Below are 26,046 nucleotides of genomic sequence, written 5' to 3'. Positions count from 1 at the left end.
GTTTCCCGTTTAATGAAGGGTGGAGGGGAACGGAGCGAACGGCGCGTGGATGAGAAGTGCCCGCCTGGGGAGTCACAGCGCAGGCAGGATTCACAACAAACGAGTGCCACCAGCCCACGGGGGGGGGATAAGGTGTCCCCAGGAGCCTTTGGGCAGCACGAGGGGGGCTTATTGCGACCACCAAAGCCCTAAAACATCCATCCCCAGCATGCCTCACTTGCTCACCTTGCCTCCAACAGGCACCAGCCGCTTCGTGCCAGCTAAACCTCCAGCCCAAGGGGCTGCCACCTCGGGACGGCGACAGCGCACTGCCGGGCCGCTTTCCTCCTCCGTTAGCACCCCTCAATGGCACGTCCTGCAATTCTCCCCGTGTGCTGTGCCACCCTTCCTGGCTGCACGCTGATCCTATCTGCCCCGTCTGCGTCGCACAACGGCTCCAAGGGCCAGGGGCAGAGCCTGGCACCGGGGGGGGGGATGAGTGTGTGCCTCCTGCTGACCCCCCCGGCCCCCAGAGCCTCTCCTGCCTGCGGGCTGGTTGTCCCAGTTGCACAAATGGGGGGAAAAAGGCAGCAATGTGTGCTGTGGGATGGGTACAGAGGGTTTGTGCTCGCAGGGCGGCTGCCTACGGCTCAGCAGGGCTGGGGCGCATGCGCTGAGGCTCGGTGAAACCCGAACTCTTGTAAAAACACCAGCGAGTGCAGGGGGGCAGAAAGCCACAAGCATACAAACTCCCCTGAGCTGTGAGGAAGAGTGACAGGGAAGATCCCATTTGGGCAATTCCACCTCCTTTTGGCCCAGGAGAGAGGGTGAACACAGGGGCAGGCTGGGTCCTGCACCCCTGCTCACCGCGGGGCTGATCCTGCCTCCAACCAGGGCTGTTCCCTCCCCATGGGACTGCAGTGCCAAGGACTCGGCAGAAGTGGGACACGGGGAGAGCATCGCAATGTTTGACGGGGCGACTTGGGCTGCCCAGATTTTATTACCGGCCCCATCACGTAGACCAGGGGAGCCAGGAGGCTGTCAGCTTTTTACTTTTCCACTTTCTACACAATTACAGCAGAAAATTATCAGTTCATATATCCCTCCCCAGCCAGGGAGAGAGCACAAAGCATGGCCAAGGGCAAAAACCCGAGGGGGCACCGAGAGCCAGGGCGGCGTGAAGGCACCACGGGCAGGAGCCACGCGTCGCCGCCGCCACGCTTGTGCCCCCAGCACCCCCTCGGGAGAGGGCAGAGGAAAAAAAGATAAGCCACGCACAGGTTTTCTCCTTCCACACAGACCCAAGGAATCCCTCCGGCCACCGGCACAGACAATAGCCCGTCTCCTGCCAGACGAGCGGGCCGCTTTCCTGCCAGACTTGGAACGTCCTTTCGGGGCCCTTTCCAAGCGTTTCCGCCCAGCGTGCCTTCGCACATAAAAGAACGGATGGCTTCCTCCTGCCGGGGCCGCTCCGTGCCCGCTGGGGTGGCCGAGGTGAAGGCCCCCGGCTGGGAAGTTCACGGGGTTGCCATCCCGCGGGGACGTGGCACGTCCCCTGGTGGGCTGCTGCCCGGAGAGGGGGCAGCAGCCGGCAGCTGATGGGAGAGGGTCTTCAGTGGGTGTCAAATAGTGGGGTTGTGGCTTTGCTCCTCACCTTTCTGAGCTCTGAGGGGGCTCACGAAGGATTGCCATCAGCCTCCGGCCCTTCGCCCTAAAGCCTATCTGCTGTCCCCACCGCCGCGCTGTCACTAGCGGGAGGAAACGGTGACCTTTGGGGACACCGGCAGGGACACGGCGGAGCTGGGAAGCACAGCCTGCGTGGCTCGCAGCCAGGCTGCCGCAGGAATCGCCGTTAGGGCTCTCGCACAGACCCATTCACAAATACCGAGGATCGCCTCCCAGAAACGCTCAGCAAAAAGAAAGCGCGAGACCCCGGCATTTACTGAAAAAGCAGGTTTTAAGCCCAGAAGACGTCTGGATGCCGAACTTATCCAGCAGCAGAAACGCCGCCGCCACGTGACAGCCACGGCTCCACGTGTCCGGGGCACACGGAGCAGCAGCGGCGCTTGCAGGGCACGCGTTCCCCAGCGCGCACCCATCCTGCCCCAAAAACCGAGGCGCTGCAGCAGCGGAAACGCGCTGCGTTCGGGCGAGCCCGTGCTTTACACATCCTCTCTAACACCTTACCTGCCCCCGGCACTCCCACGGAAAGCCCCGGCCTCCGTTTTCCCAGAAGGCTGCCGAGAGCTCGGCTTGCTGGAAAAAAAACACAAAACCAGTGCCAAGAAGGGCGAGCGTTGGAAAGCCGGGGGGGGGGGGGGGGATTTGGGGGGGCCAACGGCCCCGTGGTTGTGGTCAGCACCCAACAAGTGCGGGTCAAGGCAGCAGGACGACACCTGCCTGCCAAGCCCTGCTGCAGGCAGGATGCCCCCACGAGCATCCCTGCTCCAGCGGTGGCTCCTTCGCTGTCCTAGATCGACCCCCGGCCCCCGCCTGGGGTCTCTGTCCGGACAAAACCTCGGGGGCTCGCGGGCAAAGCCCCAGCTTGAGCGAGAGCTGGGATTCCCACTGCCCAAGCGAAACAGACGGCGCTTTGTCCAGCCTCCAGCAGCTCCCTGAAGGCAACGTCGCCATTGCGGAGGATAACGGCCTCCGGAAACGTCGGGGCGAAGTGGTGACACAACGGGGACAGCGTCACGGAAACTCCCAGCAAGGGGCACCTGCACCCCCCCGGCACCCAGCTCCCCTCTGGCCCCGATCCCACAGGGCTGGGACTCGTGCCCCACAGGGGAAGGGTTTTCCCCTTTGCTTTTGGGGCTCGCATTGTCACAGCTCCGGCACGGCCACCTTTGTTGGGGGGGGCACCAATTCTCCATTACTAAGATGAAAAGTAGAAATGCCCGGCTCCTCTTACTGCCCGGCTCTCGGAAGATTTAACCCTAAAGCAATTACAAACAGCTAGAATAGCATTTACTAATTCTATCCCAAAACCCAACCTGCCTTCTTCAAAGGCCTCTGGGCCGCATCTAGGACTGCTAATGAAATGCATATCTCGCTGATGCATGCCGGCCGAGAAGCCCTTCAGATGTTCGGGGGAAATCTAATCAGTCCTGTTATTCCAAACTTGGGGAGGGAGGGCAAAATGTGTTAATCGCTAAATTCACTTAAGGATCTACGCGAGCAAGACGGGGAGAAAAAAAAATGAATCTGGGGCTGTGGCAGGGGGGAAGGAAAGGATCTGGGTTGCTTGACAGAATGGATCTACATCATGCCAGCAGGAGAAGGGCCCAGGTTTTGCACAGCGCCTGCGAGCAGCAGCAGACGGAGTCCTTCCAGGGGAGCCCTGCCCTCGGGGGGCTCAGGTCCCACTTTCCTAAGAGGTCTGTGGAATAACCCCATGGCTTGAACCCCCAGCCCCACCGTGGCTCCGGGTGCTGCGCCATGCCCGGAGGAGGCAGCCCAATGCCAAGGGGAATGGGCAGGAGCAGCGAGGTGATGCTGCAGCCCTGTAGGATGCTCGGTGTGGGAAAGGGAAAGCAAAAGCCTGCCTGAAAATGGCCATGTCCAGACACCGTGTGCGCTCTCCAGGTGTGGGAGCCCATCTGATGCAGCCCGCGCAGGTTTTTTCCCCCTCCTCCCGATGGCCCCTCTTACTAACAATTTCCAGTGTGCAGTTGGTGCTGCTTTCGTAGGGCTTCTGAGGTTTCTTTTACCACCTTGCTCTGGTTTCTTATGAGATGGCAGAGGGACACATCACGGCACGGTGCCTTCCTGTCTTACTCAGCTGCTCCCTCCCCACGCTGCCTCCCAGCACCAGGGCCCTGCTGGGACCCCCCCCCCTGCCACCCCCTGCATCCCCCCCCCCCCATCCACCCCCACCCGACAGCGAGCAGAGAGCCCCAGCGTGCTGGCCCGGGGGGAATTAAATCACATCTGATTTACCAGCACTTACCCTAAGGATGCAACAGCCGGACTCATGCTCTGCTCGCCCTCGGGTGCACTGCTGTGAAGCTCTAGCTTAAGGAAAAGCTTCAAAATAAGGAATAAGAACGACCCCGAGGCTGCCACAGCAGGAGGCGAAGCCCAGCGAGCAGCACGTGTTATTTTCCTGCATGTTTTCACCCCAGAGATGGAAGCAGCCGGCTCCTGCCGTGGGGTTTGCCAGGCGCCGAGCACCATGCAGGGACTCAGCCTCCCGCGAGCCTGGCCGGCAGAGCCTGTCACATCCCACTGCACCCCCGACAGCAGCATCCGAACCAAAAAAAGGAGAAAATTGAACAAAAAGAGGCAGCCGGAGCCGGCTCGGGGTGTAAACTGGCACGGGTCCACCACCTTCGCAGCTCCGGCCCAAACACATTTTTCCTTTACCGAGATGAGTGACGGGATGGGTTTAAGTAGGGGAAAAATTAAACTGCACATCAGGTGGAACTTCCTGGCCGCGAGATTTATTAGGCGGGGAGTGATCTCATCAGGGAAGTGGAGGAAACTCCGTCGCGCTGGAATTATTTAAAGCCGTGCAAAGCCCAGGGGGAACCGGGCGCGGGGAACAGTCCCAGCGGCTGCCCACGTGATGGGCAGGGGACCACGCCGGTCATCCCCGCTTCCTGGCCCTGGGACGAGACAGTCCGCGGGGTTTCTGTTGTTTTTATTTCTTTTTCCTTTTGGTATCAATAAGGAAAAAGCTCGTGCACCAGCCTCGGCTCTGCGGCTGGATGGGTTTCTCGCCCAGGTTGGTGTGAAAATGTCTTTAGATAGCGCTGTGCCCCGCAGCAGGGGGACCAGAAGGGGACAACTGGTGGCACCAAAGGGGGGACCTGCTGCAACCCGGTCCTGGGGAGTAAGGGGGGCTGAGTGGGGCTGCTGGCAGCAGATGAGGACAACCAGGGGGGAGCAGCCCCTCCTGAGCCTTTGCAGAGCTCTGCACCCTGCACAACGCCGGCGGGAAGCCGCACGGCTCGGCGCAGCGGCGCTTTTGCACGCACCGGCACTCAAAGCGCTCTCGCTCACAGGTCTTTGAGAGCAGGGCTTTTGTCTGAAGGGCTAAAAGAAAAAAAATTACCCTCCCCTGCAGGTCTAAATACTCCAGGGGAAAACATAAGCCCTGCAACCATAATATTTTCCAAGACCCCCTTCCTACTGCATCCCCTTCCCATGCCCTTCCTTTCTTCCCCTTTATCACAAGCCCAGGAGATACAGATATCGAAGCACATTAACAAGATGCAGGGGAAGCAGGAGGAGAGAGGAACTTTGAAGAACGCATATTTACTCTTTCTCTCCTTTTTTCTGCACCAGAAATAATTTTTAAACAAGCCTCCTCCTTCGCAGAATGCTTGCTGGTGGAGGAAGCAGCAGCAAGCCTGGTCTGCACCACCGAGCTCTCACACGAGGCACCTGCGGGGGTGGCAGGATCAGGCCCACGGCCCCACCAACAGCGTCCCACAGGACAGAAGACCCGGCTGAGGTCCTCAGCACCTCTCCCAGACCCAGGACCCCTTAACCCCCCGTGCCTCCCCCTACCCATCGATACAGCCAGCAGCCCGCTCAGCCGCCCCCCTCTCCACCCCTCACCATGCAATCGATTTGAAGCGAACAATCAATTATGGAAAAGAAATTAAAGAAAAAGGGGGGGAAAAAAAAAGGCAAATAAAGAAACCCTTCCCGTAAGGGGAGCAGAGCCAGGAGGCGAAGGACGAGGCCAACTCACCCGGCAGAGCGCGGCGAGGCAGCGCGGCGAGCGCCGCCGCCCTCCTTTCCTTCGCAGCCTCTCCGCACCCAGGCGCGGCCCTGGGGCTTATCGAGGGGCCCAATCTCGGTGCACTTTTTGTGCAATTTCACTCACTCAGCATTTCCAGGCAGAGCACGGGGCACGTTTGACTCGACTTGTTCACAAACAGTACTTTCCTATCGCATGACGGAGGGGCGAGGACGTTTGACCCTTTTCCTCTCCGGCTCTTACACGAGGGCGCTCGGCTCACCCCGTACCAGAGCTGTGTGCCCCAGCACTTTAGGACCAAGGGTCCCCTGGCATGAAGCACGATGCCCGCCCCTCTCTCACCCCTTGCTGACCTTCTCGTGCCATTTTACACCTTCCATCAATGTCATTTTTTCCAGCTGCCCCCAGGCTTGGAGGGGAATTCCCTCGGGGAGGGGGGGGGGGGGGGTCTGGTCGCCCTCGTGCTTCCCACGTGAGCCAGGCTCATGCGTGAGCACCCAGAGGAGCTCAGGGGTGCCTCAAAGTTGGCACCGAAGCCAAAACCCCACGTTCGCACGCTTCTGCCTGCTTCCCAAAACCCAGCCGCCTGCAGCGTGCCGGAAACCTTCGGTTTCACCTTCTGTGGCTTTGTAACTGCAGCAAACGGGGCCGTGCACCCGAGCTGTGCTGGCTCGCTTGGCCACCGAGGGACACAGGCGCCACCGAGGCCACCTCGCCCTCCCCAGCTGCTGCCCGGGCTCGGGACAGGGGCTGCCGCCACCTCCCAGCTGCTGGGGCCGTTTGACATTTGGACAACAGATTTTTCCCGGCGTGACAGGAGCTGCCGGTGCCATGGCCAGGCTCCCGGGGAAAGCAAAAGGAGCCCCAAGCATCGGTGCCGGCAGCTGCCCAGCGTCCCCCCCAAACCATCACAACTTTCCTAACGGTGACCCGAGCCCCACTCCTGCCGCGGTTCAGCTCGGTGATCACGGCTGCCTGGGTCAGGATGAAGACCCCCGAGGAAAATGCTTTCAGCCCGGCTTCTCTCCCTTATTAGCAGGAGCCGCGGCTGCTCGGATGTTGTTACTCTGATTTACGGGGCAGATTCAGGCCCCCGTGGGTAAGGACTAGGCAGGGAGCTTGTCCCCACGCTCCTCCGTGTGCCTCCAGCAGCAGCAACGGGGCTCGCGATGCAGCCATGTGGGGCTCAGTGCGAGAGAGAAATCAGAGGGGCTGCTTCGTGCCCCAGAACTGCTGCTACCATTACTTCAGCTCAGCTCGCACCCATCCTGCTGCGGGTGCTGGGGTCCTCTGCGGAGGGGCCGTGCGGCATCCCCCGTGCCCAGGGAGCTCACCCTAAACACAGCGCTGGGGAAGCGAAGGGGAGAGGTCGCGGGGCAGACCCGGCCGAGCACTGGGGCTGTCCCCAGCCTGGGGATAAGCAGCACCACCTGGGCTTGCAAAGTGTCATCAAGGCGGGCAGGGAAGCCTGGAGGGATGGGGACAGGGATGAGGATGGGGACTCGGCTCACACCTCCACGAAACCTCCTCTGCCAGGGTGCAGGGATCCGGCCGATGCCTCCCAGCCTTGCATTTCTACCATCTCCTTCCCTGCCCGCTCACCCGCCCCAAGCACATTTTTTTTGGAAGCTTTTCTGGCACCGGTTAAACCATCCCCAAAATTAACACCGGGGCAGCTCCCGGTCCCAGCTCATCACTTCTGAGCACGGCAGAGTCTGCACAGCTCCACAACCAGCACAGAAATGAGCGAGCTGCTGGGGCAGTGGGGGGGCACCGGCCCCCATCACCCTGCAGGGCTAAAGGGAGCCAGCAGCCGCCACCCCACAAACCGAGACCACCCCACACGGCTGGGTTCTCGCCTCACCCCTCTCCCCGCTCATTTTGGAGGAGATAAAGCCCACGAAATCCTGGTCACGCAGAGAGATTTGGGGACAAGCTTTCCCTGCCCCGCCAGGATTATTTCCAGTGCGCAACAAAAACACGGCGAAGACAAGAGCAGAGACTCTCCAGCGAGAAGCAGGCGGCTCTCCCCTGTTGCAAGGGGGTGTCCGATTGCCCCCAGCCACCCCCGTGTCCCGCAGCGCACAAGGGGCTCTTTGTGCCCGTGCAGCCCCGGTGGCACCTGTCCCCCCGCGCCCCGCTGCGTCCCCGCTTCCCCTCGGGTCCCCAAGCCTGCTCCCAGCAGCAAAGGGCTTTGGCAGCCCCTGGCTCCACGTGCCTCGTCCCGGCTGGCTGCTGCACGGCTCAGCGGGGCCAGGGGCCGGCACATTTGCTCTGTGCACACACACACACGCAGGCGTGCATGCCCCGCTGCCTTGCACGCTGTTTTTTTTGCAGGGGGTGCAGCTCAGGCAGCAAAAAGAGGCTGAGCACGGTCTGGGGAAGGGGTAGTTAACACCATCAGCTGGGGCTGAGAGCACTGCAGCTGGGCATAGGAAGCCCAGGGGCAGGTATCGCACCTAGACACCCAAATCGCAGCCCAGGAGCCTCCAAGAGAGGCAAACATTGCCCTGCTGCTGCCCACGCAGGTACGGCTGGGTCCCCCAGGGGCCACCCTCACACTAACCCTCCAGCTCCTGGCATCCCTTCCCCAGAGCCCACATTATGGTGAGAAAACTGAGCAGGAAAGCTCCCAAGCCTCAGCCACTGGGGAATTCACCTGCCGAGCCCGTGGGGATGGGGATGTCCATGTCCATGTCCGTGTCTGTGTCCGTGTCCGTGGCAGCTCTGCCAGCAAATCCCCCCACGCCGAGCAGCCCCAGAGGCAGCTCCTGTGCAGCCCCTGCCCCAGGGGACTCGCTTTCCGGCTGGGCGTGCAAGGTAGAACAATAGGGCCGAGCCCTCTATTGTTCCAGACAAAAGATAAGCCGGGCTCTGGCATTCCCCGACGGGCGGGCAGGCGGCTGCCGCCCTGGGCCGGGGCAGGGCCTCGCTAAATTCCCTGGCCCCGGCTCCAGCAGCTCTTGGCAGGTGGAGAGGGGCTGCAGGAGGTGTCCCCCCCCTTGCCCAGCTCACACACGCGTGCACACCCGCTCCAGCCCCGCAGCCACGCTCGCCCTGCCCTGCAGGATTTGTCCCAGCCCTGCCCCGTCCCCAGTTTCTGCAGCAGTGGCCTCAGGATGCTGGGACCAGCTGTGCGCCCAGCGCCTTCCCAGCTGTTTTTCAGCCCTTGGTCCTGTCCTGTCCTGTCCTGCCCTGTCCTGCCCTCTCTTCTCTCCTCACTTTTTCTCCTCTCAGGCCCCATGCAGCCCAGCACCACTTGCCGTTAAGGACCAGGGCCACCACCCCTTCTGCTCTCACGCTCACCCCACATGGGACAGCGGGGACAAAGCCCCCTGCCAGCTATGGGACAACGGCAGGAGGGACAGGGGGTGCCCAGGACCGGGGACGTGTCCCTGGCACAGCAGGGGCTGAGCGTGGAGCACAGCAGCAGCCCGGGCTCTGCATGCCCACTGCAACCCAACGCGCCGCCACCACCTACCTCTGCTTTTTCTGCTTTTTCTGCTTTTTCTCTGAACGAGGCTGTAAAACGGAGCCGCCCTGCGCCACCAGCACCCACCCAGGAGAAAAGAGGAAGACTACGAGGGTTCAAGGGCCGCATGCTGCAAACCTGCACCCCCTGGGGCACCCAGGCAGGAGCGGCACGAGGTGGCAGCCCCGTGGGTGACGACCGCTCGGCGTGGCAGCGGGACAAGCCTCCTCTCTGCCCGACCCCGTGCCGCCACGGCTCTGCTCTGCACCAGCAGCTCCCCGGCCAGGCTCTGCTGTGTCCCAGCGCCAGCCCCATCGGTCGGACAGGCTGGCTGCTGTCACCCAGGGCCACCCACTGGCTCTCACCCCCAGGACACCACCAGGGCCACGCCGTGGGGAAGGCGGCAGCCCCAGCACCGCGCCGCCGGAGAGGCTGCCAATGCCTCCAGGTACTTCTCCCGACCTGTTCCTATTTCTTTCCAGACTCCCAGACCACAATAACCCCATTTCGCAAGGGCAAAGAGGATCAAATGCCCCCCTCTGGGCTCCCTGCTACCCCACGTTCTTTTAATTCTCCTTGTCGTATTTAATTTACAGCCTCACCCTCTCCTCCCAGCAGACGACGAACTGCCATCAGCCGCCTTCGCCAGCTAGAACTTAAAAAAATAATGACTCAGGCCAGCAGATTTTGGCCGGGGCCAGTGAGTGCGCACAGGGCTGCCCTAATGATGAGCCCCCTTATCTCGTTCCTCTCTGATAAGGCAGCCGGGGGCAGGCACGGGGGGAAGCTGCCCGGCCTCTGCAGCCACCAGGCTGCATCTTTTATAACGGCCACATGCCTCGAGCGGGCCTGGCTGGTAATGGAGCATTAAATTATGGCGAGGCAGAATTTCAAACATTTCGGAGCCATCTCCCGATCGGCATTCTTCAGAGGAAGGGCTGCAAAGCGGGACAAGGCGGCGGGGAGGGCAGCCTCCCTCTAGAGTAACGCCCGCAGAAGCGGCTTTCTCCCTCAAAACCAACGCATTTTTAGCTAAAAGCGGCTGCAAACCTCTTCTGGGTCCAAGGTGCTGGTGTGGTGCTTGGAGGCGAAGGGGACACGGCAGTTTTGGCAGTGTCCCCGTGCCCTGCTCCCCTCCAAGCACGTGCTCCGGCTGACTCTCACAAATGCTTTGTGGAAGCCAGGTCAAGCCGCTGCATCCCCTGCTCGTTTTTTTTTTATTTTTACTGCCCTGTCCAAGCAGCTGGGGCATCTCTTACGCCGGCCAGAGGTGCCCCCTGCACCTCCTCAGCCTCTCCTCTCCCCCACCGGTGCCAAACTGGTGGGACTGGGCAGACCAAGGGCCCTTGTTTCGGGGCTGGAGCGCTTCCAGCTTGGGACATATGGTCCTGGAGCAGGTGGGGACGGCGCGGCGGAGTGGGAGGGAGGCAGGGAGGGCTTCCAAGCCACGGAAAATGTTCCAAAAGTCAATGCCTTTGGCCCCGCCAACTTTTCTCCTGCTGGAAGCAGCGGCGCTGGATGAACCCACGCGTTTCTCGCACCGAGGAGCTCCGGGGGCACGGGGCACGGCCGGGCCAGCAGCACCGCTGCTCTGCCAGAGGGAGCAGATTTGGCTCCTGAAGGTATTCTCCAAAAGGTGCAGGATGGGGTGAAGGCACCAAGATATTCTCCAGCAGGACTGTCACAAGCTGCCCTAATTTATTTCCCTTTCGTCTGGTTTTTACTGGGCTAAAACTGGGTGGAAACGGGTGATGCATCATGTAAAACTTTTAAAGCATCCCAAGTCTTCCTCCCCGCAGCACAATGAAACCAAAAACTCCAAAGTTGGTGAAAAATAAACAAGCAGAGCTCGGGACAGCCCGGCGCTGCCTGGTCAGGGCTCCACGGACCCCCAGGCAGGGACCGCCCGACCCCGGGGCCACCGCGTCTCCGGCGAGCATGAGTCCCCCGCCAGCCCCTTGGCCAGCCCCCGCTGCTGTCAGACACCCAAAACCGGGCAGCTTTGACCCGTGGGTATTTTCTAGCAGAGGGAAAACGAAACAAACATCTTTCATCAATAGTTCGCAGCTTGTAGCGATGCTACGCTCAGCAGCACGGCCGCACCGGAGGAGAACAAAAGAGGCCAGCAGGCTTCCTCCACGGCGTTGTCCAGAGCTGTAGGGAGCAACTGCCCTGCCCGTGAGTGGATTTTTGTTTTTATATTTTTTTTCCAATTATTATTATTTTTTTTAAAGGAAAAATAAACACTGTACGTTTTATTAGCCCAACTGAGAACTTTCAGGGTGTAAAAGCAGAGCAGAGCCGTACTGACAGCGCGTCCGCACAACCGGCCGCCGCTGCCTGCTGAAGGTTGTCCCTCCGGTGATAAAAGCCTTTCTGCTTTCTGCACTCACCCGCGCACACACAAAGCTGGACCGACACAAAACCACGCCGTGTTTACAATGGGATGGAGCTGGAGCAAGCAGGAGCGCGGCTTCGCAGCGGCCACACAAAGCCGGGCTCACGCGGGACAGCAGGCGGCCGCGAGCCACCGGTCCCCACGCCCCCATGTCCCCAGGCCCCCAAGTCCCCAAGCCCCCAGGTCTCCAAGCCCCCAGGTCCCCAAGCCCCCAGGTTCCCGTGGACTGCAGGGACGGAGCCCCGAGGGTGGCCGAGCGAAGCCAGAACAGCACCAAAACCCTTCCAGGATTGCTCGGTTAAGTCGCAAGCCAGAGAACGGGAGGGATGGTGGGGCCAGCTCGGGTGACCCAGCACCCACGGCACAGCGAAGGTCCCACGCCCTGCACCCTGCAGACCACCCTCACCATGGGGGTGCTCTGAGCCACCCCACAAGCTCGCCAGCAAACTTCAAACCCCGCGGCCCCGAGGATGCTTCGTCCACGGGACGCAGCCCGGCCCCGTATCCGTGCCGTCACCAGCCCACCTGCAGCCGTGGGGGCTTCGAGCCCCCCCATCACCCCAACGCACTCACCTTGGGGGTGCAAAACGTGCCCTGCAGCGCGCTCCCAGCTCCCAGAGCCTCCCATCCCCAACCTCTTTGCAGCGTCGGTGGCGGTGCCTGGCCCCAGCGAGGCTCAGTTCCAGGAAGGCGAAGGGCAGCGAGAGCTGCAGGCTCGGGTGTGCGCCCCAGGAGCCCCCCAGCAAGTAATGAATACAAAAATAAACTCACTGAAAGGCTAGATTTACTGTGCTGCTGCGGCTGTGTGCCTCACACGGAGAGCAGAGCCCTTCCTCTGCATCCCATGGACGGATTAAATCCCCTCCAGCAAATAACAAGTTTACAATCTGCCCCATCCTCGCTCCGACCCGCGTGCCAGGGCACAGCTCCCTGGGCACCACCGTTAAAATGGACATTTTGGCAGGGAGACAAAAAGCCCAGCTATTCGCCCCAGGACATCTTGCCTCCCCCAGCCCCTGGCCGGAACAAACTTTGCTCCCAGGGCTGTCCAGAGGGAGATTTGGGTGCTCCAATTTGGAAAGGGTAAAAAAAAAAAAAAATGCAAGCACAGAGCAGGCACGCCAGAGGTGAGAGGAATGACAGCGCTTTGCTTCAGAGAGGAAAACCGTGCCCAGCAGTCCCAACCCGAAGCACCTTCCTCCAGAAAATACATTTAGCAGGGGCTAATAAATTTGTAAAAGTTTCTAATCTCTACTCCTACCTATTTTGCTGCTCGGTAGGGACTTCTCCTCCTGCACATGAGGCCAAAAGTGATGCCAGGGGGGAGCTGCGGCGCGAGCCCCGCGCCCCAGCGCCCGCTCCCGCAGCCGGAGGGCTGAGCAGGAGGGCAGCGAACAAGCAGCGAGAAGGGAGATGCTGCTGCAAACGTGTCACTCGCAGACGATTTCAAAAACTGTCTTTAGCCTGCCCACGTTTGTCAAAGGACAGCAGCTATTTTTAACACAAAGCCTCTGAAATCGCAGGCTTTCAAAAAAAAAAAAAAAAAATAAATATACTGTATCAGTGTCAACAGAATGGATTCTGCACAAAATTAAATTGAACTAAAAGGAAATTGCATGAATTACAAACGCGAGTTATTGGCTCAATAGAAGAGTAACTGAGTGATATTATCTGGTCTGTGCTATGGAGAAAATCACATTAGCTGAGCTAATGGTCCTTTTTCACTCCTAAAATCTATTACTCCAGATTTGCTTTGGAAGTCAAGTGTTTTCCATGCTGAAGGTACCTTACAAGATGTAACTGAGACTTGAACAATACGCAGCCACGGTCTGTAATTTTTCCTGGGTAGCATCCCTCTCTGGCAAAGAAACCCTGCATAAAATACTGGAAATCATTAGGCTGAGGTGGAAAGAAGCAAAGCTTTGCATTTATTTGCGCATTTCGTATGAAAACCGCTCATTTACAGCTCCCTGGGGGATGCACCTCTCTGTTTGTCTCTTCCACCGCTAACTTTGTCCAAGTTTAACTCCCCAGACCCCGCGCAGGGGCCGTGTCCTTTTGCAGGTGCTACCCAAGCCGAGGGGTTACCCCAGATTGGGGTGAAATCCCCCCAAAACCCCCGCAGCCCTTTCACAGCCCTCTCCACCATCCCAGCAGCTGCAGGACCCCCCCAGCCCACAGCAGCTCCTCTCCCTCAGCCCCCCAGCGACCCAAATCTCCCCGGAACAGCCCCAAAACGCCGCTGCGGTGCGCGGGCAGGACCTGACACGGCTGCTGGGGAGGACACAATTTCGGCGCCGAGGTTCAGCCTCTGTGGGGTCCCAGCCGGCGGCACGCGGCGGCGCTCACCCCGCTCCCCAGCCCTCCTTCTGCCCGCGCTCCGGGGCGCTGCTGCTGCTGCTGCTGCTGCGGTTTGTTGAAGCACTTTGTCGGACCGACAACCACCCGTGCGCGGTACCGCCGGCAAGTTTTCCTGCCCGGACTCCCAACGCTTCCCCGACGGTGCCGCGGGGACACAGGGGAGGCCGGAGCGATGCTGCCTCGCGGCCAAAATCCCCGCTCCCCTCCGGCACAGCAGCAGCATCGCGTCCATCCCGTGCGGAACAAGGGGTGGGGGGGACCCCGACCCTGCACCCTCGGCGCTGCCAACTCACCGACACCCTTCGAGCAGCCCCAAACCCCGCGGGACCTCGCGGGCACGGTGCTGGGCCCTGCCTGCGGCTGGGTGCGCGGTGCCCGGCTGCGTGGTGCGTGCCGGCGTGCGGTGCCCGTCTGTCCGGCGTCCGTCTGTCCGTGCCCAGCTGGGCGGTGACCCCCTCCCCAAGCCCAGTGCCGTGTCTGGGGAGGGGGGCTGCCAGCCCGCATCCCCCTCCAGAGCAGGAGGCAGCGGGGATGGGAGCTGTGCACCCAGTGACATGGGGACGTGGGGACACGTCCCACCGGGGAACCGCAGGAGAAACCTTCCCAGCGGGGTGGGACCGGGGGGGGGTCCTGGGGAGGGGGCTTCAGAGGGGTGACACTGAGCATGGGGGGGATGTCCATGGGTTAACCCCTTGCCTGCCAGCCCTGTGCCCGGGGGGAAAGGGGGTTCCGTGGTTTAACCCCTTCCCCGCCGTGCTCCCCCTCGCCCCCGCACGGCTCTGCGAGGAGAGTTTGCAGCCCCCCGAACTTCGCAGCGGGGAGGGGGCCGTGCGGGGAAGGACCCGGAGCCCCCCTTTCCCTTTTTCCCTTCTGTTTAAAAAAAAAAGGGGGGGAGTTGTGGCTGGGGGGGGGGGGGGGGTCCTGCCAGGCGGTCCCCCCCGACCCAACCCAACCGGGGCTGGGGACCACGACCCGGGATGATGCTCAGCGCCCCGGGGCCGTGCCCGTGTCCCCCCCCCCCCGGGGCTGTGCCCCCTGTCCCTGCCCCTGCCCCGGCCGCACTCACGGCTCCGCCGCGCCGCAGCGCTGCGCCCGGGTCCCCGCCGCTGCCGGTGCCGGTGCCGGTGCCGGTGCCGGTTTTGGTGCTGGTGCTGGTGCTGGTGCTGGCTGCGGTGCTGGTGCTGGCTCCGGTGCCGGCTCCGGTGCCGCCGTGCACAGCTCAGCTCCGCTCCATGTCCCCGGCGCCTCCGCTGGGAGCTGCCCCGGCGCCGGGCGGAGAGAGGGAGCGAGGAGGAGGAGGAGGAGGAGGAGGAGGGAAGGAGGGGGAGGAGGAGGAGGAGGAGGAGGAGGAGGAGGAGGGGAGGAGGAGGAGGAAGAGGAGGAGGGCCAGCAGCCCAGCCAGCCAGCAGCCGGCTCCGGGGCGGCCCCTCTGCCCCGTCCCCTCCCCTTGGGACCCCCTGGCCCGTGGGGGGACCCACGCGTGACACCGCCGGCAGCCCCAGCCCGGAGTCCTGGGGAAGGGGGGGGAGAGGGGTGGGGGGCTGAGACCCCCCCAAAGAACTGCGGGGTGCCTCGGCAGACCCCCTGCACCCCACGTCCCACCAGCACAGGAGCTCCCACGGCACCCACGCACGGCGACGGAGGCTGGACAAAGCGGGGGCCCCGTTTGTCCCCCGTGTCCCCGTTCTCAGTGGGGACACCCCCTTCCCGGGGGGCTGCAGCAGCCGTGCCCCGGCACCCACAGCTCCCGCTGGGTGCCATCCTGCTCCAAGCAGAGCGGCCCTTTGGGGGCCTGGGGATTTAATTCCCAAGAGGAAAGGTGCAGAGGGCACGGGCGGCAGGAGGGGAGACCCGAAAGCACGGTGTGTGGAAGGCAGGAGGGGGACGGGGCCCTGCAGGACCTCCTTGGCTGTCCCTGGTCCACCGGGAACGCCACCACCCGCGGTCCCAGAGGAAACCATGCTTGGAGCAGTGCTCCAGCGGGAGAGCGAGGGGCTCGCTTGGGCAAACGTGTTGACAAACACTCCGCTTTGCGGACCGAAATCTTTACAATCTTATGTCAACATCGGAGGAGAACTGTTTACGTTTTGCCAACAGGGAAAATTCCCTTTGACTCCAAGCTGTTTCCTCCCCCCGCACCGTCGTTCTCTTCCATGGGAATTTCTTTTTCTCCGACATTGTTTGCATCCCGGCCCAGGAGCACAACACAACAGCTCGGGCTCCGGGGACTTCCGCCCGCTCTCCGTGCAGCTGCAGCAGCCCAGCTCTCCCAGCAGCCTCGCACTAACCACAAAATTGGGTTTTCGGGAGGGGTTTGGGCACCAAAACCCCATACCCACCCCTCGCCCTGGGAAACCTCTGCAGTGACCATCACAAAGAAATGAGCGGAGCCATGGTGCTGAGCCCACAGCCAGGCAGGACACCCACCAGGAGGCAGAAGGAAGAGCGAGGCAAGGAGTTATCGGGGACAGTTACCCCCTGGCATCCCCCCCCCAGAAGACAAAGCCGAAAGCCCAGCAGATTTGGAAGCAGAGGCAGGCAGGTGGCCGGCTCCGCAGAGCCCAGCACGCACAGGAGCTCTCCGACACGGTCCCATTTCACAGATGGAAAAACTGAGAGCCGTGCAGCAAACCTGCAGCAGGGCAGGATGCAAAACTGGCTCCCCCCAACTAACTGGGCCCCCCCAGGCCCCTCGGAAGCCCCCTGCCCACCCCGCTGGGAGACCCAGCCCCAGCCACCCTGCAGGGCCCCCACGAGCTGCTCCGGGGGCGGAGGGAGGCGCATCCCCCGAACTGGCCAGGGAAACAATTAACAAAGGGGCCGAGGACCAAAAAACTGAGCCAAAAAAAAAGGAGCCGAGGCTTTGTTCGGGTCGCCATGGCAACAGCCAGGCCGGAGCAGCAGCCACGGACTTTCACTTTCCTTTCCTGCCCGCTGGTGGCCGTGGTGGCCGTGGTGGCTCGGTGGCTCCCCTGCCTGGTGCCTGGCCACTGCCACCGGTGCCAACCACGCGGTGCTCCCCTGGGTCTGGCATCGCTCCCGGATGGGTGCTGGGAGGTGGGGGCCCAACTGGCTAACCAAGGGGGTCAGCACCTCTGCACGCAGGGACCCTGGCTCTGCTCCTGCCCACGTCTCCTTCAAGCCACACCAGCTCCACCTGCATCATCTCCTCTCCAGGAGCATCCCCAGGATGGTGCAGGGCATCCCCAGGATCCAGGGGGCTTTCCCAGACCCCATGTGGCATCCCGAGGACCCATGGAGCATCCCCAGGCCCCTTGTGGCATCCCCAGGCTCTACATGGCATCCCCAGGACCCACGGAGCGTCTCCATGACCATCGGTATGAGGTGTCAGGATGGTGCAGGGATGGTCCCCATCCCTTCAGCGGGCTCACATGGGGTTCACTTGGCTCCTGCTCCACCTCTCCCTACCTGGCAGCACCCGGGCAAGCCACCAGGGCTGCTCCCCAGCAGTTCCTCCCCGAGCTTTCTGCTTTCCTCAGCAGAAGGAAGCTGGGACAATGGGTGGGGGGACCAGGAAAGCTGGCGGGGGCAAAGATCCCGCTGCCGCCGGAGCAGGGGGCACGGAGGGGAAAGGCACGGCCAGCGCTCGCCTTCCTTTTCCCAAGCCCCCCCAGCCCTCGGTGCAGCCCGCGGGGCCCCTGGCCGCAGGAGCAATGCCTCCTGCTTTGTGCTGGCTGCGAGTCCCGGCCTCCAGATCGCAGGATGCTGTTGACTGAGTCATGGAAATGGTTCAGACAATGGCTTGGCCCCTTCAGAACTGGCCGGAGGGGGCAAAGCAGGGAGAACAAATCCGACCTTGCTTCCTGCGCGGAAGCGGGCCCATTGTTTGCAAACGGGCATGTGCTCCGCTCCTCACCAGCCTGGGAAAGCTGCAAAACCATCGCTAAGCCGGGGGCAAAGCATCGCCCCCACGAGCTGCCCTGTGGCTCCCCCGCCCCGCGCTCCTCCTGAGGCAATCTAGGAAAGACAGGGAGCAAAACACTGCCACAGCCCTTGGCTAGCTCCGGACCTGGCCACCCCAAAAGTGTCCCTCGCACGCACAGCGAGTGGCCGGCCAGGGGCTGGGAGCACCCCTGCGGGGCCAGCACCGCAGCCCCAGCTGAGCCGTGCCACCAGAGCGGGCTGGGAGCGACCCTCGGGGACGCGCACGCGTTGTGGTCCGGCGTCGTGGGGGTGCGCGCACACACACGCAGGCAGACAGACGCACATCTGCAGCCCATTAAAGCCCGAGCTGATATGACAATGCGAACGGAGGAGCTCAAACTCTGGAAACTCAGCGGCGGCTCCGGGGCTGTCCTCGCTTCACCCCATTGCTTCTCCATCCCGCAGCCTGGGGGGGACGTGGCACACCAAGGGTGCTCCGCACCCAGAGCTGCGACGCAGCCGTCCCTGCCCATCGGCACCCGCCGCCTCCGAGGGACATCTTTGGTCTCCTCCCAGCACCGACAGATCTCGTACCGGGGGAATTCGGCAGCCCTCTGTTCCCTCCTGCTCCCCATCCTCTCCGAAATAGGGGACACCCCCACGTGATGGTCTTGGACCACCTTTGTGCTACCCCCTCCCTGCACCTGCCTCCTGCGCAGAGCTCTTGTTTCCAGCCCACGGACCCTGGTTTTGGGGCTCAGGGTGGGAGCAGGGCTGGGCCACGGGGGGAAAAAAATCACTGTGCAAAGAAACCCAAAGCCCCCCAAGCCTGCAGCCTCTCCCCCTGCTCCAAGCAGGGTGGTGGGTGAGCTCCAGGAATCGCCCTACAAATTATTTCCACCCAAACACCACAATTTTTCCTTGCCCTTTCCGAGGTGCTTCCAGCAGCCGGGCGCTCCGTGCTGCCTTCCTGCGCGGCGCTGGCGGTGCCCTGCTGCTGCAGGGAGCCCGGTCTGCCCGCAGCTAACAGCCTCTAATCTGGGCGTAATAAATCCAAGATGCTCCAGCACGGCTCTGCGGGGAGAGCAGCCCAGTTCTCCACCAGTGCTCAGAGAGAGCTCAACCAAAAAAAAATAATAATAATAATAATAACACTAAGTAAAATCGAGCAAGTTGTGATGCTGCAGGAAAACAGAGCTGGGGGTGGGAAGGGGCTGCAGGCGCAGTTGGACCCCGGCTGGCGCAGAGCAGAAATACCTGGGCAGGACGTTCAGGGGCAGCAAGACCCCGAAGGGAAGGCTCCCTCCTGGCAGGCACGCACACCACGCTGCATTTGCTGGCTGTGCTGGTGAAAACCCCGGGTCTCGCCCTGCCCCGGCCCCCTCCCCTCCCACCGCAGACACAAACCACGGGCAAGTTTTGCCGGCGTTTCCCCAGCCAGGTGCGGAGAGGAGCAGCCACCGCCAGCTCATGTGGAAGGTGCCTGGCCAGGGCAGGTGCTGGGGGTAGCACCCCGGCCGGGGACTTTCAGCTCCAAATGGGGGATTCGACGGGGAGAGCAAGCCAAGCGGCACATCTCCGGAGCTCTCTTCCCAACCTGAATGCCTCCGGTTTTAATCTGGGCACCCAGAATTGTCCCCCCGGAGCACAGCCCAGCAGGCTGGCCCCGCGGCTACTGCTAGCCACACACACAGCCCCGGCTGATAGCTCCTCTCCTAAGGGAAAGGCACGGGGTGGGGAGGACGCAGACATCCTGGCAGCCTCGCGCGAGGTCCCTGCTGCCCGCTGGCGCAGCTGGACCCCCGCGGGGGTCTGGGGGAGCAGGCGGCCAAGGCCCGCAGCGTCTGGGGGCGATGCCGTGCCCTGGGGCTGGGGGCTGTAGATGAGACAGGGGGGCTGGGGCTGGGGCTGGGGGCTGCAGGAGGAGAGGAGAGGGGCGCTGATGCCGAGCAGGCTGCACTGTAGAGCAATGGGGGGAGCGGGAGGGGGGTGCCCGGACCACACAGCGGGCAGGGAGGGGGCCGGGGGGCAGCGTGGCAGCACAGCCGCGTCCCCAGGCTCCCTTCGCCACCCGGGAGCGCGGCGCTGGGGGCCGAGCCCATCAGCTCGGGTTCAAAGGCAGAGCCGGGCTCCCGGGGCCGCTGCTCCCAGGCTCCGGCGCCCTCCGCCAGCCCGGCTCCACCGGGGAGCGCGGCACCGCCCGTGCCACCCACCGGCCACCGGCCGGGACCCTCCAGCGCAGCCCGACAGAGGGGCTTTTCTCGTCCCCCTGCCTTTGTTTTCTATTTAGTGCTTTTGTTCTCCCCTCTTTGGTCCTTTGTTCCAGCTTGTCCTTTGTTCCGACGCCTTTGGTTTCTCGTCCCTTTGATGCTTTGTCACTCCCTTCATCTTGGTGCTTTTCTCTCTCCCCGGATTTTGAAGCTGGCGGTTGTTTTCTCTCCCCGCTCTGTGCTTGGCATTTTTATCCTTTCTCCTGCCTCGTCCACTCCTCGGGTCACATGGGCCCGGCCCGGATTGTCTTCAAATCCCCATTTGTCTTGTTTTGGTGCCTGGATTTCCCTGCCTTTATGTCCTTTCTTAAGAGACTCTCAGAGATTTTTTTTTTCCCCTCACCGAGGAAAGTAGGGGGGGATCGGGCTTAATTAATTAGCGAGTGTAATCTTCAGATGCGTGGCACTGCAGGATGTGTGGAGCATTATTACTAATCATTATTATTGTTATTAGGATGTTAAGGGTTAGCGAGGGTTTAAACACCAGCTAATTGCAGCAAAGAGCTCCGACTTGGAGAAATTGGATCGAGGGACCCAGGCTGGTTTTCACGCGCCGGGCTTGGGAGAAGAGACACTGCAAAGGCAGAGGATGAGCAAAGGAGCAGGGCTGCTGTCCCTGAAGGGCTGCAGGGACCAGGCTGTGCTGACCCAGCCCCGAGGGGTGCAGGGCTTTAATTCTGGGGGAGCTGCCACGCGCCGGCTCAGCGACTCGAGGCGCTGCTCAAAGCACGTGCGTGAGCACGACCGCAAAATCAGATAGCGGGCGGTCAGGATTAGGGAACCGTTTTCCTTTGAGAGCGAGTTCAGTGTACGACACTTGCTTTGCTTTAATTTAGTGCCCAGAATATCCCCCCCCGTGTATTTTTGCCCGGTGAGGCTGTGGTGCTGGGGCTTGGGCTGGGCAGGAAGCGGCCGGGCGCAACCCTGCTCGCTGCAGCATCTCCGCTCATGCTCCAGCCAAAATCGGGGATCCTTTGTCACCAGCACCAAAATAACACAGCAGCACCCCCCCGACACGCACCGTCCCCTAAAGGCACGTTCACAGCATCTGCATCTCGCTGCAGCAACAGCTGTTAAGGGGAGGAAGCAGCCCAAGTTAGCAACAGGATGCACCCTCAGATAACGTGATCGATATCAGAACGCAGCTTTTCAAGTGAATGCTGAGCCCCCCTGCTCAACTGGGTGTCTCGGGAGATCGGCGCCGATACCAGATTTCTTTGACTCTGCCTTCACAACACCCTGAGCTCTCCCCTTGCAAGCCACTTACAGTAACTCGGTGACGTCCCCGTGGCTTGTGGTGGCGTAGGAGGGACAGGTTTCCGAGCACGGGACCGGAGGGAAAAGGAGAGCCAATGCCATGAGCGTGCTGGGAGCTGGCAGGACATCACGGGTGGCTTTGGGGACATCACACCGTGCCCAGAGGGGTGGGTCCGGCTGGGTCAGAGACCTGCAGGCTGGTTGCTTTGATAACAGACCCTGCAGCACCAGTAAGGCTGCAGGCAGCACCAGGAGACAAACTGGAAGGCCCTGCAGAAGGGTTTTCCAGGCCAGAACCGGCCCAAACATGCACCAGCTCCACCAAAAGCCACAAACTCTCTGGGAAGGGCCGGGAGAACCTGTCTGATGGCCGCCCTGGCCCGGGGCCCGCTGCTGCCGTGTGCCAGCAGAGGATGCTGAGGACAGCAGTGGACCAGCAACCTGATGCGCAGCCACGAGGCAAGACAAAGAGGGCCCAGAGCAGAGCCCCAGCCCCGTCAGCTTTGGCAGCACCCGCGCAGCCGCCTGCCAACCTAAGTAACACAAGAGAGCAGGGGAAAGCGGGCAGCAGGCCAGCTGGCAGGGGGCTGCGCGGCCGTTCGCCCCTGCCCGCCCTGTCCAACAGCTCCACGCCGGGCACAAACCTCCGCCTGGTGGTCTGCAGGCTCCAGGCTGGGTGTGATGGGACTTCCACACCCTCCTGCAGAGCCGTGACCCCGCAGATCGCCACCCCAAGCGGTGCCATCGCCTTGCTGGGTGTCCCCGCGTGGCCCCAGAGCTGGGGAGCACCTCGGTGGCTTCCCATGCCGGCAGGCACCCACGTCCCTGCCAGCAGGCACCAGATGTTCAAACCTTCAGAGCTGCGGTACAAAACCAACGAGGACAGGCTGTCTTTCTGCCCTGCCCCGTCCCGCTTTCGGACCTGCGAGTGCAGCAGGCCGAAAGAAAAGCTCGGGGTGGATAAACCCTGGACGTGAGCACCCCGAGGTGCCAGCGAGGCTCCCAGGGGTGCCAACCCTGCCGTGACCACGCAGACACGGTGGCCCCGTGGGACGCAGGAGGCAGCACCAGGCGATGCTCCTCCGGCAGCACCGCAGCACCACGTCCCTTGCCGCGGCCGCCCCGGCTCAGCCCCGGCCGCCCCCTCGCCCTGGCCGGCTCTCCGAAGGGCCGAACCTGTTTTCATTACAGAGCTGGCACCGGGAAGGCAAAAAAAAAAAAAAAAAAAGAACCAAACCCCCCTCATCTCTCTATCTGCAGCCATGCAAGGAATATTGTTCAGCGCCGCACAAAAGCATCCCTGAAAATAGAAGCGCCACGGCCAGGCCTGCCAGTGGCTGTGTGAGATAACGTCTACTTGCAAACAGTGTGCCTTTGTGCCGCTGTCACTGTCCCCATTGTTCAGGAGCCTATTGCCTCGGGGATATTGTTCCCTTCTTTTGTCTCAGCCCGGCTCCTTTTTGTTTGACTTTACTTACCATTTCATTCCTCTCCTTTGTGCCGGGGTTCTTTCTTTTGTCTCTCCCTCTCTCCCTTTTCTCTGTGTGATTTGTATTTAGCAATTGTTCCCGGCCCATTGGAAACACAATGTACTCGGGGCTCTTTTCTCTCCTCCTTTCATTACCTATTCAGGTGGGTTTGGCTGCCGGTAGGTAACCGGGAGGAGAGGGGGCTCGGCGGGCTCCACGCAGCCCAAGGCACCGGGGCAGCGGAGGAGGCTGGAGCCTGGCCGTGCTCTTGGGGAAAAGCAGGGTTTTTGGGGTCCCCCGGGGACCGCCAGGTTGAGCCGTGCCCGTGACAAAGGAGAATGGGGGCAAAAAGACAAATTGGCCCCAGGCAGCCCGTGACCGCTCTCCACTCTCAGCAGAGGGCTGTGGACATGGGGACCTCGCTCGCCCGCACGCTGCGCCCCCAGCACCAGGGCTGCTGCAGCCCCTTTCGGGGTGGGGATGTGCCCTTTGCTCCCAGACAGCCCCACGCAGCTTTGGGGGAGCACGGAGCAGCTTCAGGCCTGGCCCTGGCTCCTTTGGGGAGGCAGAGGAGGAGAGCAGAGGTGCCCGGGAGTGGCTCCGAGGTCCCCAAGGAGCCCTGCAGGACAGCAGGGACCCCTGCGCCCCGTTTCCTCCGTCCCCTCCCGCCCCTTCCCCAGGCCCCTGCTCCCACACAGTATTTGGGGTGCTTGGGGCAGGGTTTTGGGGACAGGGTTGGGCACAGCCATGGTGGTTGTTTCTCCCCCAGGAGGAGGAGGAGGCGAGGACGTATCAGGAAACCTTCAGAGACCAACAGGGGCTGACAAGTGGCCATCCCCGGAGACAACAAGGTCCTGTTGTTCTCCGGGGCTCGGACTGCGTGACCTAGCGGGACTTTTCCATCCCCAACGCTGCTGAAGCCCCGAGGATCAAAGCCCGCTGAAAGCCGCTTCCTTCTCTCAGGCACAACCCACAAGGAGCGGGGGGCTCTGGGACCCCCAGGACTCTCCCCGCAAAGCAGGGACGGACGGGAGACGTGGGTGCAGGACGGGAAGGGGGGCGGTGGGTCCTCGGGGACGGCACAAGCCCCCGAGCCCAGCCGGCATCGGGGATGCGGGAGGAGGCGCAGGGGGCGTGCCTGGGAACCAGCGAGGCAGACTGGGGTCTATTGTTTCATTGTTACGGCTTCAAAGGACAATGGGGCATTGTTGTCTCTGGGGATCCCATTGTTTGCTTTCGCTGCAGATCCCAGCCGCGCAGTGGATGGAGGTTTCCCGAGGGCCAGGCAGGCTCCGTGTGTGGGACACTAAATAACGAGGCAGGCATGTTTCCTTCCCACCCCCTCCTCGCCACCCTTCCCCAAAAGGCACGGCACATTGCAGCATGCGTGTGCCCACACAGGCCAGGGCACGGCCCGGCACAGCACAGGCAGGGGCACCAGGACCACCCAGCCGAGCAGGGAGCAAAGAAAAACCAACCCTAGCGTTTACGAGGGGAAGCGAGCCCCTCTCCGCTGTCACCAGGCTCCCCTAACGGAGCTGCCAAGGGGACCGGGGTGCCCCAGCTGCAGCCGCGCTTCGTTCCTGCTGCCCTCTTGGGAACGTTTCCTGGGGGTCCCTCTGCACCCACGGGAGATGGGTGAGGGGGAGCAGTGCCTCCCCAGAACACCAAAATCCCCCAGGGACGTTGAGCAAAGGGAGCTTTGCCGTCCCACCGCAAAGCCCGACATCTCCATCGGTACCTTGGGGAAGGACGGCACAGCCCCGGCTCCTTCCCCGGCAGCACCCCAAGCCCGGGATCTATTTGCATAGCTCCCGCCTATGTAAAAATAAACGCGGGTGCCATGCAAAGCCGGGTGACCCATCCCGAGAGCCGAGGCTGAGCCTGGGGAGGGGGCTGGGGACACCCACCCTGCGGAAAATCGGCCAGGCTGCGATGGTTTCGCTGCTGCGCTCTGGCACCAGGCAGGGAGCAGGGCCCCCCCATCCCCAGGGGGCTGCATCCCCTCCCGGGTAACCCCGAGGAGCTGGAAGGGCTGGTTCGTACGGCACGCCCCCGCTCCCCCCCTGCTCCCCCCCTTCGCTGGATGGCAGCCCTTGCGCCCGAGGGCTAAAAGGATGTGCGAGATCCGCGCTCAGACCAGCTGCCGCCGAGCATCTTTCCCCACTGCCCAGATGCACCTGGGCGCTGCCCGGGCTCCAGCACAGCCCCCTGCCCCTGACACCCCCCTGCCCCTCCACGAAGGGGGACAAGCCCCACGGAGGGGCTTGGGGCACGGGACAGAGCAGGGCAGGCGCTGGTGGCTGCTGGCTCAGCCCCGAGCTGCCGCGGGCTTCGAGGGCAGCTTCAGGCTGCGGTAATACCCCCGCCGACCACGCTCGGCTTCACAAGAGCAAAGAACGGGGTTTGGGGTTACCAAAGAAAGGGAAACAACCGCAGCTAACAAAGGTGTAAATTCAGCTTGGGTTGGGTCGCTGATTTTGTCATCCTGAGAACTGCCCCTGCTGCTAATCAGCAGAGGAGGGGGACCTGGCCTCTCAACCGCCTCCAAGTCCTGGGAAAAGCACCGAGGAAGTTGAGGATCAGTAAGAGCTGTTTGGGAAAGACAAGTAAGGCGTGGAAGGAGACACTAGAGCTCAGCACCGACCCCCTGCATGCCCCTAACCCGCTCCCCTGGGCCTCAAATCTCAGCTGTGCCAGCCCAGCTGCACCCCGCAGAGCCCGGACTCGCTGGGTGCTGATGGTGACCGCCCCACGGGGACTGCACCCCACAGCCCTGGGGAGCGCAGCTGCTGCTTCGGCTGCTTCTGCTGCAAGCCCCTGGCTCCTCTGGGGACCCTCATCCCCCAAAACTGCCACCCCGGGGAGCTGCCGGTGACCGTCCCCAGCCCGGGTGCCCTGTGGACACTGCAGCAATCCCGTCCTGCACCGGGGGCTCGCTCGTGCTCCCGGCGAGTCTCGCTCACGCAAACCCAGACGCGCACGCGGGCGCTCTCTCCCCCTCTAGTAGTGCCATTTCCTCTCAGATAAAGAGTTCCTGCCGCAGCCCCCCTTTCCCTCTCCCCCCAGACTCGTGCATGTCTCGCGCACCCCTTTCGGAGCCCACCTTGGGCTCCGATATTATCTCACTTCCTCAATATATTAGCTCTGCTGTTGATTTACGATAAAGGAATGGGCTCCAAAACACTGTACCTCGGGGAGGAGGCAGCGGTGCAGCAAGGCTCGCCGTGCCCCAGCTGAGA

At 62.3% G+C, this 26,046-nt stretch overlaps 1 protein-coding gene across 3 annotated transcripts in view; it reads right to left on the bottom strand.

Annotated features, from left to right (window-relative positions):
* Positions 1 to 26,046, bottom strand: part of SOX13 (SRY-box transcription factor 13) — a 40,104-nt gene that overhangs the window by 10,324 nt on the left and 3,734 nt on the right. The window contains exon 1 of one of the 3 annotated variants that reach the window (XM_048071050.2): positions 14,990 to 15,213. The exons of 1 other annotated variant lie outside the window; for it this stretch is intronic. The gene's annotated coding sequence lies outside the window, so the exon portion shown is untranslated. Of the gene's footprint in view, positions 1 to 8,351; positions 11,725 to 14,989; positions 15,214 to 26,046 lie in introns of those variants that run through there. One more of the 3 variants, XM_048071046.2, reaches the window with a different exon arrangement.

The sequence above is a fragment of the Anser cygnoides genome, chromosome 25 (assembly GCF_040182565.1).
Source record: "Anser cygnoides isolate HZ-2024a breed goose chromosome 25, Taihu_goose_T2T_genome, whole genome shotgun sequence".
NCBI classification, from domain to species: domain Eukaryota; kingdom Metazoa; phylum Chordata; class Aves; order Anseriformes; family Anatidae; genus Anser; species Anser cygnoides.
This window is presented reverse-complemented; position numbering and strand designations above follow the sequence as displayed.